The sequence below is a fragment of the Euleptes europaea genome, chromosome 8 (assembly GCF_029931775.1).
Source record: "Euleptes europaea isolate rEulEur1 chromosome 8, rEulEur1.hap1, whole genome shotgun sequence".
NCBI lineage: Eukaryota > Metazoa > Chordata > Lepidosauria > Squamata > Sphaerodactylidae > Euleptes > Euleptes europaea.
Genome location: NC_079319.1, coordinates 20,237,180 through 20,249,536, shown reverse-complemented (window position 1 = coordinate 20,249,536; position 12,357 = coordinate 20,237,180).

Here is a 12,357-nt window from a genome sequence, read left to right as displayed (position 1 = left end):
TATCTAAATTTAATTGTATCCCTCTCTTCATTAATGCTTCTACTGGATTAATCTATCCCGGAGTTTTTTTCCCCAAAAAACCTTTTATATTTTTTCCAAATTTGAAGTAAACCAAATCTAATAATATGAATATTAAAATCTTTATTTACTTTCTCCTTATCATACCACAAATATGCATGCCATCCAAAACTTAAATTAAAACTTTCTATTTCCAATATTTTGGGATTCTCTAACAAAATCCAGGTCTTTAGCCAGACAAAACAAGATGCCTCATAATACATTTTCAAATCTGGTAACCCCAAACCTCCTGTTTCTTTTAGTTCAATTAAATTAGTATATGCTATTCTGTGTCTTTCTTTACCCCATAAGAAATTTATAAGAAATTTATCTATCTCCCTCCTTAACATGTCTCAGCTGTTCTCAGCCAGTTTCTTCATGTATAATAACACCCGTGTAGCGCAATCATTTTGCAACCTCCTTCGAGGGTAGGAGAACCCGGCGGGTCCTTTTCTATTGTGATAGGGGTAAACTTTGTTACTCTGTTTCTCTGTCTATATGCTCTTTATTAGTAATATTCTTTTTTCATTGTATACTAAGTATGTTTAATGTACTTACAGAGGCATTCTTGCCCCAAGGATTATATGTTAACATTGGAAGTGAGCCCTTGTGGTCTTTTCTCATGGCAGTGGTAAGAATTTTTCTAACTGACCTTCATTACAGTATGTATTTAATTTGTGTATATTGAATGTATTCCTATATATTTTTACAGAGGCTAGTTTGCCCAATTGTATAAGAAGAATAACTGAAGAAGCTTTGTTTATGCGAAACGACCACCAAACTAGAGGCGTCGTCTGTTGCTGTTGAAGAATTCGTATTCATCTTTTGGTTTTGGTTTTTTATGTCAGTCTGGTGAAATTAACCTAGTTATTTGTGTTAGTTAGAATTATAGGATCATCTGACATAAATTGTTCCTTATTTAATTTAATTTTCTTGGACTGTTTCCTTGTTGTACATTGTCCACTTTTGTTCCAAGACATTATTACATTATGAATTCTACTTCAGTAAATTGATTTGTTTAAGTGAACCTTTGTGGTGTCCATTATTGTTTAAATTCACTATTGCCAGCACAGGTTGTTTTGTTAACCTCCAGGTAGTGGCTGGAGATCTCCTGCTATTACAACTGATCTCCAGCCGATAAAGATCAGTTCCCCTGGATAAAATAGCTACTTTGGCAATTGGACTCTATGACGTTGAATTTCCTCCCCTCTCCAAACCCTGCCCTCCTCAGGCTCCACCCCAAAATCTCCAGGTATTTCCCAATCCGGAGCTGGCAACCCTATACACAGGTATTGTGAGATTCCACAGAGAAGCTGAACTTCAGTTACAGTCTTGCTGAATGGTTGGGCTATTTCTTCAGACATTAAATTAGAACATTGTAAATAGAATTCAACTATAATCTAATTAAAGTTAACATCAGATTAAATGTCAGTGGGGCTCCAGCCTATTGCTATTTATACCCCTCTTTTTTCTACCTTTAAGGAGTCTCAAAGCAACTCAAGGCAAAGCCTTCCCTTCCTCTCCCCAAAACAGCCACCTTGTGAAGTAGGTGGGGCTGAGAGAGCTTGAAGAGAATGTGACTGGCCCAAGATCACCCAGCAGGTTTCATGTGTAGAAGTGGGGAATCAAACCCCAGTTCTCCAGATTAGAGGCTGCTGCTCTTAACCACTACACCACGCTGGCTTGTTTATGTATGTAAAGTTTTGTCAAGTCACAACTGACCTATGGCAGTCCCAGCAACCCCAGCAAGCGGCTTTTAAGACAAATGAAAAGCAGAAGTGGTTTGCCAGTGCCTACCTCTGCAGAGTGTTCCTTGGTGGCCTCCTATACAAGTATTGACCCTGCTTGGCTTCCAAGATCTGATGAGATCAAGCTATACCATGCCAAATTCCCTCCAGTCAATTACTTACAAACTTGTAAAAACCCAGCCATTGACAACTGAGCCTGTTCTTACCTGTATGTCCCCATTCTAAATTTGACTTCTTGGTCACACTAGAAAGTTGGGAACAGGATTATGCATTTCAAAGTCAGTATTATTATTTTTTTCCAGTGAAAACTTACAGATAGTGCTGATGATCAAGTACTTAGCCAAACCACCTCTTCTTCAATCTGCCCGATTGACTTGCTGGAGTCTATTTGTTATTTGATAGAGGTTGGAAGAGTCACCAAAACTTTATTTAAAAATATCAATGTATGTCTTCAGCATACATGCCTAGAATACAAATTCATTTATTCAGTTATAACAATAGTTCCCTAGAGTGCAGAGTCACTCCTGTGGAATTTGTTCATTTAATTAATGAATAATTTAATGAATAATTTATAAATCACCACAAAGTTGGGGAGACCCATGACATATTTATTATCAATATATTTTGTTTGTTGTGTGTGTGTGTGTATAAACACATAACCATGCATTTCCTCTAATGTTGTATAAGAGAAGAGAAGGTATGATAATTCATTAAACAAATTGCAATCAGTATTATATCAATACATAGCAATAAATAGTGTGAAAACAATAAACAAGGAATACTTACATGTGGTATGAGACATGGGAGAATTGGGGACTTTCCCCAACTGTCTGTAAACAGTCTCAGGCTTTCCATAATGATGATGATGGTGATGATGATGAAGAAGAGTTGGTTTTTATATGCTGACTTTCTCTACCACTTAAGGAAGAATTAAACTGTCTTACCTTCCCTTAATTAAATTACCTTCCCTTCCCCTCCCCACAACAGGCACCCTGTGAGGTAGGTGGGGCTGAGAGAGCTCTAGGAGAGCTGTGACAAAGAGCTGTGACTAGCCCAAGGTCACCCAGCTGGCTTCATGTGTAGGAGTGGGGAAACAAATCCAGTTCACTTATTACTAAATAAGTATTAAATAGTGGTTGTGGAAACTTCTTTGTGAATTGAAATAACTGTACATTTCCTAAAGAGCACATGGTGGTGGTGGGGAGGGGGGAACTCCTGCCTTCTGTCTTTATTAGGTCAGATTAAAAAAAAAGGTAGCTGTAGCCATTAATATTTCTTTTTGTGTGTAAAGGTCTGCATGATTAATTATACTACATGGCCATCTCTATGCCTTTTGTGGAAGATTAATTGAAAACAGAGACGTTCGTTTCTGCTCCTGAAAACATTAACAGTGCAATCCTAAACAGAGTTACACCCTTCCAAGCCCATTGACCTCAATGGATTTAGAAGGGTGTAACTCTTCTTAGGGTGGCACTGAAAATTTCACAAATGCCAAAAACCCATTTCAATTGAGGAAAAGAAAACAAGGATTCTCATAAGAACATGGGTTTTTACTTGTGCTGGTCATTGACTGTAACAAAATTTTCTATTCTAAGAACATGGGTTTTAAATCGTGGAGACATAAGCTAGTGGTGATGCTTAACTGCCCAGTGAAAGCAGAAATAAAACCAAGCAAGATGACTTTTCTTGGTCTTTTCAATGCAGTCAAGTCGATAGTACTAGATAAGGCAGTCACTTGCCATGAGTCATGGGTTATGATGATTGATCAGTAGTGTCACGGACAACCAGACACTATTCCTCAGAATACAGGATAATGGACACAAATTAGAAATGACCATCTCATTTGCAGGGCTCCCGGAGACATGTGGTTGGCGTGCCACTGTGGGAAACAGAATGATGGTTTTCATGGACCTTTACCAGAGGCCAACCTGTCTCCTCTATTTTTTTTTAATTTCTAAAGCTTTCCTTCTTGCCAATTTGCCTGCCACTCCTGATCTTTAGTAGCAATGTGGAGCTGTAATGAGTGACACAGAGAGTTTTGACTGGAACGAACTCTGAGTCCATGTGGGATAGTGGTGATTCCCAACAGTTCTGGCAAATGTACTACATGAACTGAGTATGTGCCCTGAAATGCATATGCAGTGCACAGAGGTTTTGTGGCAGATGAGCAAGAATTCCTCTTCTGCAGGTCATTGATATGAACATGGATTCTTGACTGGGGAAATCTTGAAACCCTCTTGTCATTGGTAACTATGGAGGGGTGGTATTGGTGACCCAGCCTCCTGTTAATTGGATGAGAAAGGAACTTTCATATTCTAATGCTACTGCTTAACTTTTCCTAGCAACAGTGGCATAAAGTTGTTTGCTAGTGGCGAGCACAGATCGGAACTGCGGGATGATTAAGCAAAGAAGGAAATTCTAACCACATGAGAAATACGCAGCATGGGAGGAGGAGGATCAACAACAAGGAATGTTTGGTGGCTCGTTGGATAGCACTCTCCACTGATATTAGTATCCCACATCCACACCAGGGTCTGCTAGCCAATCAGCAACAATTTAGTTGCATGGCTGAGATGTCCCTTGCTTCCATCACTAGGGTCGCCAACTTCCAGGTACTCAACACAGGAGCGAATACGTATAACAAAGTGCAAAATTATATTAAGTGCAGCTACAAAATACAATACTGTGCAATATTAACTAAACAACTATATAGCTATCCTAATCCTAATCTATGTAATCAAAAGACAAAAAACATTTTCCAGCTCTTATGCAAGGAACAGTGAAACTGGACTGTATTACATAGATTAGGATAGCTATACAGTTGTTTAGTTAGTATTGCTTTTACTTTGAGTATTGTATTTTGTAGCTGTACTTAATATAATTTTGCACTTTGTTATATGCATCCGCTCCTGTGTTGATTTCCAAACCCTTGTGGTACATACACAGAGGTGTCTTGTTTTGATGTAACTTCCAGGTACTAGCTGGAGATCTTTTGCTATTACAGCTGATCTCCAGTTGATAGAGATCAGTCCACCAGGAGAAAATGACCGCTTTGGCCATTGGACTCTTTGGCACTGAAGTCCTTCCCCTCCCCAAACCTCACCCTTCTCAGGCTCCACCCCAAAAACTCCCACTGGGACCTGGCAACCCTATCCATCACTTCCTTCCAACCATTGCTGGGAAGTACTTTCTCGATTAGCTCATGCTACATCCGCTGGTTTGTAGTAGTGAATCACTTCACAGGCTATTGTTCCTGCCAGCTCCACAGCAACTGATTCATCACACTTTAAGATCCATGGAGATCAGAAAAGGAAACAAAAACCAGCCTACATTTTCTTTCAGTTACCAACCCCCTGCGGTCTGTTCCAATGTCGGTCAAAGTAGTGGCTGAATATGACACTTGATACTTCCCTGAAAATAAAATAATCCCTTTAAAGCAGTCTTCTAAGCATTAGGATCCTCTGCCTTTCCCAAAGTTACTTTAGTACCGCTTTGAAAAAGTTGTACTGAGGGATTTATTTATTAAATGGGTCATATGGTTGAGGAAACATGACAATGCTTCAAACCACATCAAACATAGATATTACCAGGAAAAATAGAAAGGAAGCCCTCTCCCATGGAGCTGGTTTAAAAACAGTTAAATACCCTTGAGTGAGAAAAGATCAAACAGTATGTCCAAAAGGCATGAAGAATGTTCTTTTTTAAAAAATGAGAAATTCCACAAGGTACAAATCTTAAGCTGTAATGCCACCAAACACATTTTCATTGCAATTCTCATCCATATAGAAAAGGTGCTTAGATGAAAATCAAATCCGTACAGCCCACAGAAATGCTATCTTAACAAATCCCACAAGAATATGACACAGGAAGCTCTGAGTCCTTTTAATGACTTCACGTCTAGCAGCCAAGCATACTATTGGAGGCCCCCAGATAATAGCAGGCACCAAGAGCTGACTTCGGAAAGTTACAGCCCATTCTACCAAATCTTCTTCCAGACATGCTCAAACAAAAGTTAGGTATTCAGATACCAGGGTTGTTGTTTTAAAAAGGAAGGCCCTCAAGGCTGAGAGAAAACAAGCAAAACGAATGAAAGATGATTTACTGCTTCCAACAATGGCAAGAACCAAAATGGTCTACTGCAGGGATCCCCAACGTTTTTGAGCCTGCAAGTGCCTTGGGAATTCTGACAGTGTGGTGGGCACACAATGGCTGCTGCAGGAGGCACAGCCAGCCACAAAATGGCGGCTGTAGCTTACCTTCAATGCAATACCTTCAGTCACACAGTGAAGATCCTTGTGCTGTTGTGGCAGCTGCTGCCAAAGCAACATTTTAGAAAATCTGCACAGCCAATCAAAAGCCTGGGTGGGCAAAAGCCCCACCTGGCCACTCTAAAATAACTTGATAGGCAAAGGAACATTTTTGGTGGGTGTCATGGCACCCATGGGTGCCATGCTGGTGACCCTTGGTCTACTGGCTCCAAAAAAGATGTGTATTCTAATTCCATCTCAGGCATATTGCTTTGAGTATGCCACTCTGATATTTATGGAACACTCAAAAAACAATGAGAGAACATTTTAATCTTACAGGTCATTCCATTGCTGACCTAAGAGTGGCATTCCTCAAACAAAGAAATTTCATGAGGAGATTACAACGTGAGATCACTGAATTTGAGTTCATTCACAAGATCAGAGCAATGGACCCTCTAGGGCTGAATACGGACATAGGTTTCTTTTCTCACTATAGATGTTAATTTTCTGCCCCCAAGCATTTCCCCTCTGATCTAATCAAGCTGTTTCCAATAAGCATTGTACCTTCGCATTCTTTACAAAGATGAAGAGTTGCTTTTTATATGCCGACTTTCTCTACCTTTTAAGAAGAATCAAACCTGCTTACAATCACCTTCCCTTCCCCTCCCCACAACAGACATCCTGTGAGGTAGGTGAGGCTGAGAGAGCTCTAAGAGAGCTGTGAGTAGCCCAAGGTCACCCAGCTGGCTTCACAGGTAGGAGTGGGGAAACCAACCCGGTTCACCAGATTAGCCTCCGCCGCTCATGTGGAGGAGTGGAGAATCAAACCCAGTTCTCCAGATTAGAGTCCACCGCTCCAAACCACCAGTATACCACACTGGCTCTTCAAGCCCACTTTCTTCTTTCACTCAGGAATTGTTCATGGTTTCCCCTGGGGGTCATTTATATTGGTTGCCACTGTACTGATCTTTCAAGGGAACCCATTAGAGAACACATTCTAATGGCAACTGACATTTTTGACAAAGAAAAAAGAAAGCAAATCCACTGGCATCCATTAGCAACCTTTTAATTGACTTCATTCTTTTGCATCACCGGATCAGTCTGGATGTGGACGTGAGGTGGTAAGACTACTAATTTGCTTAGCAGTCTGGTCTTAAAAGAGAATAAATATGTGACCTTTTGCTTCAAGGAGTAGGAAACCTACTACAACTGAATAGTGATTCCACAGGCAGACTTCAGCTCTTTCAGGTCTCCAACCAGGGTATGTGGAAATAGTTGGTGAAAAACGTTTTCAAGGACACATCTGATACCCCAAGGCATAAGATATTTATTTATTATTTCAATCTATATTTATTTATTTTCCAGATTTGTAGCCCGCCTTCCCTAGCAAGCTGGCTCAGGGCAGGCAACATCATTAAAACATAACATACAATCCAATAAAACAATAGAAGGAGCAATAAAATCCTCAGACCCCATAACAGACCCCATAACAAAGATGGCGCAGAAATTACTAAACTGATGGCACCATGCAGGTGGCACCCCTTCCACTCATGGTGGAAGGGGGGGGGGGAGGCCAGTAATGATGGTATCTGTGGCTGTCCTCGGTTGTAGACCTGGTGGAAAAGCTCTGTCTTACAGGCCCTGTGGAACTCTTTAAGTCCGCCTGCTTTATAGCCTACCTGCCCTACACTGAAGGACAGTGTCTCTCAGTGTCAAATGTGTAGGAAGAGTAATATACAGTCAGACATGGATGTGCGGTTGATGAATGTGTCTAATCTCTTTTTAAAGCCAACTAAACAGTATAGATCTTCAACTTTTTCACTACTATAAGGACATAGCTTCCCTACCCCAGGCCTTGACTCCTGAAGCTATAGTACAAAAACTCCTTGGTTTAGTTGGTTTCAGGATGAACCAGTTGGGTTTTTGATAAGTGTTAATACCATTGTTCACGGAGGCTCGGAGATATCATTCAAGTTATGACATACATGCAGTCAATGATGTTTTTCTAGCATCCAGCTGACTTTGTATCACTTACGTGAGGCTGGAGAGATTTTTAATGGTCTCCATTTGTGGTCTCCATTTGCTCTGTGAAAGACCTCTTTTGTTCGGATGCGCAGTACAAAAGGGATCTGTGGACTCCCTACATAGAAAAAGGAAATGGAATGAAATTCCTCTTAGGGTCCCACACATTCACACCAGCTTTTGCAGGGGAAAGCTCCTTATACCAAATGAAAGCACCAACAGTTGTGTAATAGCTCTCTAGGACAGAACCCACAGTCTGCAAACAATCTATGTGATTAAATGATGTGTAAAGGTAGAGTGTATCTTCTGGACTAGAGGGGATTTTGGATTTCTCATCACTCGTGTTTGAACTCCCAAATTCAATTGCGATCAGCTATTTCAGTTTTGTGATTCTTTATCTTTGTGTAGCTTTCCTGGTTCCATGTACTGTCTTTTCCCAGTAAAAAGTATTAATTTTTAACTGTGTGTCAATAAATCAGCAGCATACTCATATTATATATATATATATAACGTACGTACACATATAAATATTATATTAACTGTGTCGACAAATCAAACAATTCTACAATACCAGTAGTGACAAGAGGAGAAACAAAAACTCTTGACAAAAACGATAAATGTATACAAAAAGAAACAGAATAGAGAACACAAGTCATTCATCCCTACTATGGCCTACATTATGAAAGCACATTCTGTCATTATAGTCACATCCTTTAGTGATTTTTTAAAGCTTGCTGCCTTCAAGGATCCACAGAAAAAGAGTTGGATACCACTGAGAAGACCTGTGCAAGTAAGGGGAAGTGATTTCCCTCAATTCCCCACTCTCCCATGACAGACCTCCAGCTCTCCAAGGCTGAGCCAGCATGGTGTAGCGGTTAAGAGTGGCGGACTCTAATCTGGAGAAATGAGTTTGATTCCTCGCTCCTCATGCAAAGCCTTCTGGGGAACCTTGGGCCAGTTACAGCTCTCTCAGAACACTCTCTGCCCCACCTACCAGTGTGGTGTAGAGCCAGAGTGGTGTAGTGGTTAAGAGCAGTGGTTTGGAGTGGTGGACTCTGATCTGGAGAACCAGGTTTGATTTCCTACTCCTCCACATGAGCGGCGAAGGCAAATCTGGTGAACTGGATTTGTTTCCTTGCTCCTCCACATGAAGCCAGCTCGGTGACCTTGGGCAAGTCACAGCTCTCTTAGAGCTCCCTCAGCCCCACCTCCCGCACAGGGTGTCTGTTGTGGGGAGGGGAAGGGTAGGTGATTGTAAGCCGGTTTGAGTCTCCCTTAAGTGGTAGGGAAAGTCGGCATATAAAAACCAACTCTTCTTCTCCTACCTCACAAGGTACCTCACAAGGTGTGTGTGCGGGGAGGGAAGGCGATTGTAAGCCTTATTGAGACTCCTTAACGGTAGAGAAAAGTGGGGTATAAAAACTAACTATTCTTCTTCTTCTTCTGTTTCTGGTAGTTCTCCTAACCCCCAGCAGCATTATAAGGGAGTGGGATTCCAGGCTGCTGCCATGGGAAGGGACACTTCCAGCGGGAATACCTGTTTGATGGTCCCAAGTCAAAGTTCACAGAACTTCTCTGTAATGGTTTAGGGAACAACTTCCCCAGGAGGTATGCTTGGCCCCCTGACAGTTGATCTTCAGGAGGCCGTTGGAGACAATTTCATTTAGGACTGCATTTGACTAATTTATTTTCTTATTTATTGGCAGTCCCAATTGAGATTTTAATTGAGATTTTAAAATGTAGTCTTTTAGAGGGATTTTTTTGTAATCATTTCATTTACATTGTAAACTGCCTTGGGTTCTGCATAAAGGGTTAAATGCTTTAAATATATTAATTAAATAAAATTATAGAAGGGCACTGGCATTTTGGAGCATGTTCCTCACTAGGGCTGTTGAATTAAAAAAAATTCGGTATAGTTTGGATTCGGCTGAATTCGGCCCATTTAGATTCGGGATATGCTGAAGTCCGAACTCCCTTGCTTCAGGTCCGTGCAATTCGGCGGGAATTCAAAGTTCGGGAAAAAATTTGGCCGAATACAGCCATTAAAAACACAACCGCGCCTTTCCGCGGCTCTGGGGGGAGGCATTTTTTGGGGTAGAGGTCCCAAACTTTCAGCAGAGCTTCAAAGGACGTTTCTTGAAAGACCCCCCAAGTTTTGTAAAGATTGGGTCAGGGGGGGCTGGGATATGGGCCCCGAAAGGGGTCCCCCCACCCTTAATGTGCATCTCTGAGCAGAGCTTGCCGCCCACGCACAAAGCTTCCAGCCCCGACAAACAGCTGAGAAGTTTGCAAAGCATTACAACACAACTGCAAAGCAACACGACAGCAACACCTTTGCAACTGTGCAAAGCAACACCTGACACCTGGGAGTTTGCAAACGATGGAAAGGGACAGAGGCAGCTAGCTATGCATAATGAGCAGGAGGGGTGGAATTTCCCCTTTTGCACGGGACTCCAAATGCATTCTTTAAGTCACCATTTGAAAACCAGTTTTGAGCAAGCATCCAAATAGACCTAACCGCTCTTATGAATGAGGGAAAACCTGAAGACACACAACTGAAACCCCCCCTCAAACCAGGGAGAGACTCGAGGGGGAACACACACCCCAGGCAGAACCGGCAAAAGTCCCCTTTGGCTTCCCCCCCACCCACAGAAACTGCTCCCTCCCCCCCACACACAGACTCTGTCCCCCCCACACACACACACACAGGAGAAAAATTATAGATGCTGCTTACTGACGGTTATGCTGCTTACTGCCGCCCCGAATTGGCCAGATTTATTCGTGAACTCCCAAACTCGCTGAATTCGGGGGGCCCTTTTCCTGCCATTTTTGAGTTCGGTTAGTCCCGAACTAAAAACCACCGAATCAGGGGAAATTCAGCTGTTTTTCAGTTCGGGCTGAACCGAATCGACAGCCCTATTCCTCACCCCCCCCCCGATGTATTCTAGTCTGCACAACTTAAATATGCCAAGAAATGTTAACTTTCATGTCCTTAGGTATTCAGGCCAGTCAAGCAACTAAGGTCTAAACTGATGCTGATCAGTACCAAGGAATTCGCCTCCCAAATTCCTCAGCTGCACATACCAATCTGATATATATCCACTAATCCACTGTCTCGGGAATGGCACTTCATTCATAGGTGCCTCACAGGCTTGCCTTTAAAGGAAAAAAGGGCACTCATTAGATGCAAAACATGAAAGCATGAAATAACTTCTCCTGCCTAAGTATTTATTTGAAGAAGAAGAAGGAGGGGAATAAAACCCAACCTAGAAAACGGAGGCTGGGCAGCCAAGGTTGGGTAGAATTATATATATTAAATATAACTTCAATATTTAAGGAAAGAAGGATGGAGTGATGGGCATATAGAGCAAAGCTTCTTAAACTGTGGGTCGCGACCCCATATGAGGTCACGTAACTGAATTTGGCGGTCATGAAAAATTTGATTTATTATCTGTAAATGTTTGATTTGTATGCCTATTTTATAGACCTATATACCCAGGGTCATGTAAAAATTTATCAGGCAAAAAGGGGTCGCGAGTGGAAAAAAATTAAGGAGCTCTGATATAGAGGATCTAATTTCATGGGTGGATTGGCTCTTTAGCTCACTGGGAAAGTTCCAAGTGGGCTGCTGCCCTGGAGGATCCTTTCTGACCAGAAGCAAACTAGACCTCAGTGGCACTGCCAGTACCCTCAGCTCAGGGATCCATCTGGCAGCTCAGGGATCCATCCGGCAGCTCAGGGATCCTAGCTGGGAGAAGGCAACAGGTGACCCTACGCCTGATGTTGCCACCAGCTGAGTGGAAGACCACATTCCTGAGGGGGCACCCCAAAAGTCAATTGGAGGTGGTGTGACCCCATGCCAGCGTAAGTGCCCAGTTATCAAGGGATAAGGGGCACTTACGGTGGTGAGGGGGGCATTCCTGTTAGCACCTAGGTGCTGTGGGAGCTGTGTGGGGCTCCCCTGCTAGTGCAGCCTCTCTGGGAATTAAATCCCAAAAGAGAATGGCGATGCCAGCATGGGGGGCATTCCTGGGAGGGGGGGTTCCCAGGGGTGGAGCTGACTTTAGTCAGCTTCCTAACCCCTTCCAGCCCGGGAACGCCCTTCACTGCTGTGGCAGCCCTGCTATTCTCAATGGGGGCAATTCTGCCATTTTCACTTTTTTATTTTTAAAAAGGCTTTTTTATTCTCCTCAGTGGCCAGGAAGCCTCTGAGGAGGCGGTGTGACTGCACTGCTCCCGGCCATCGCGGATCCACCCCCCGCCCCCAGGAATGGGATGTAAGT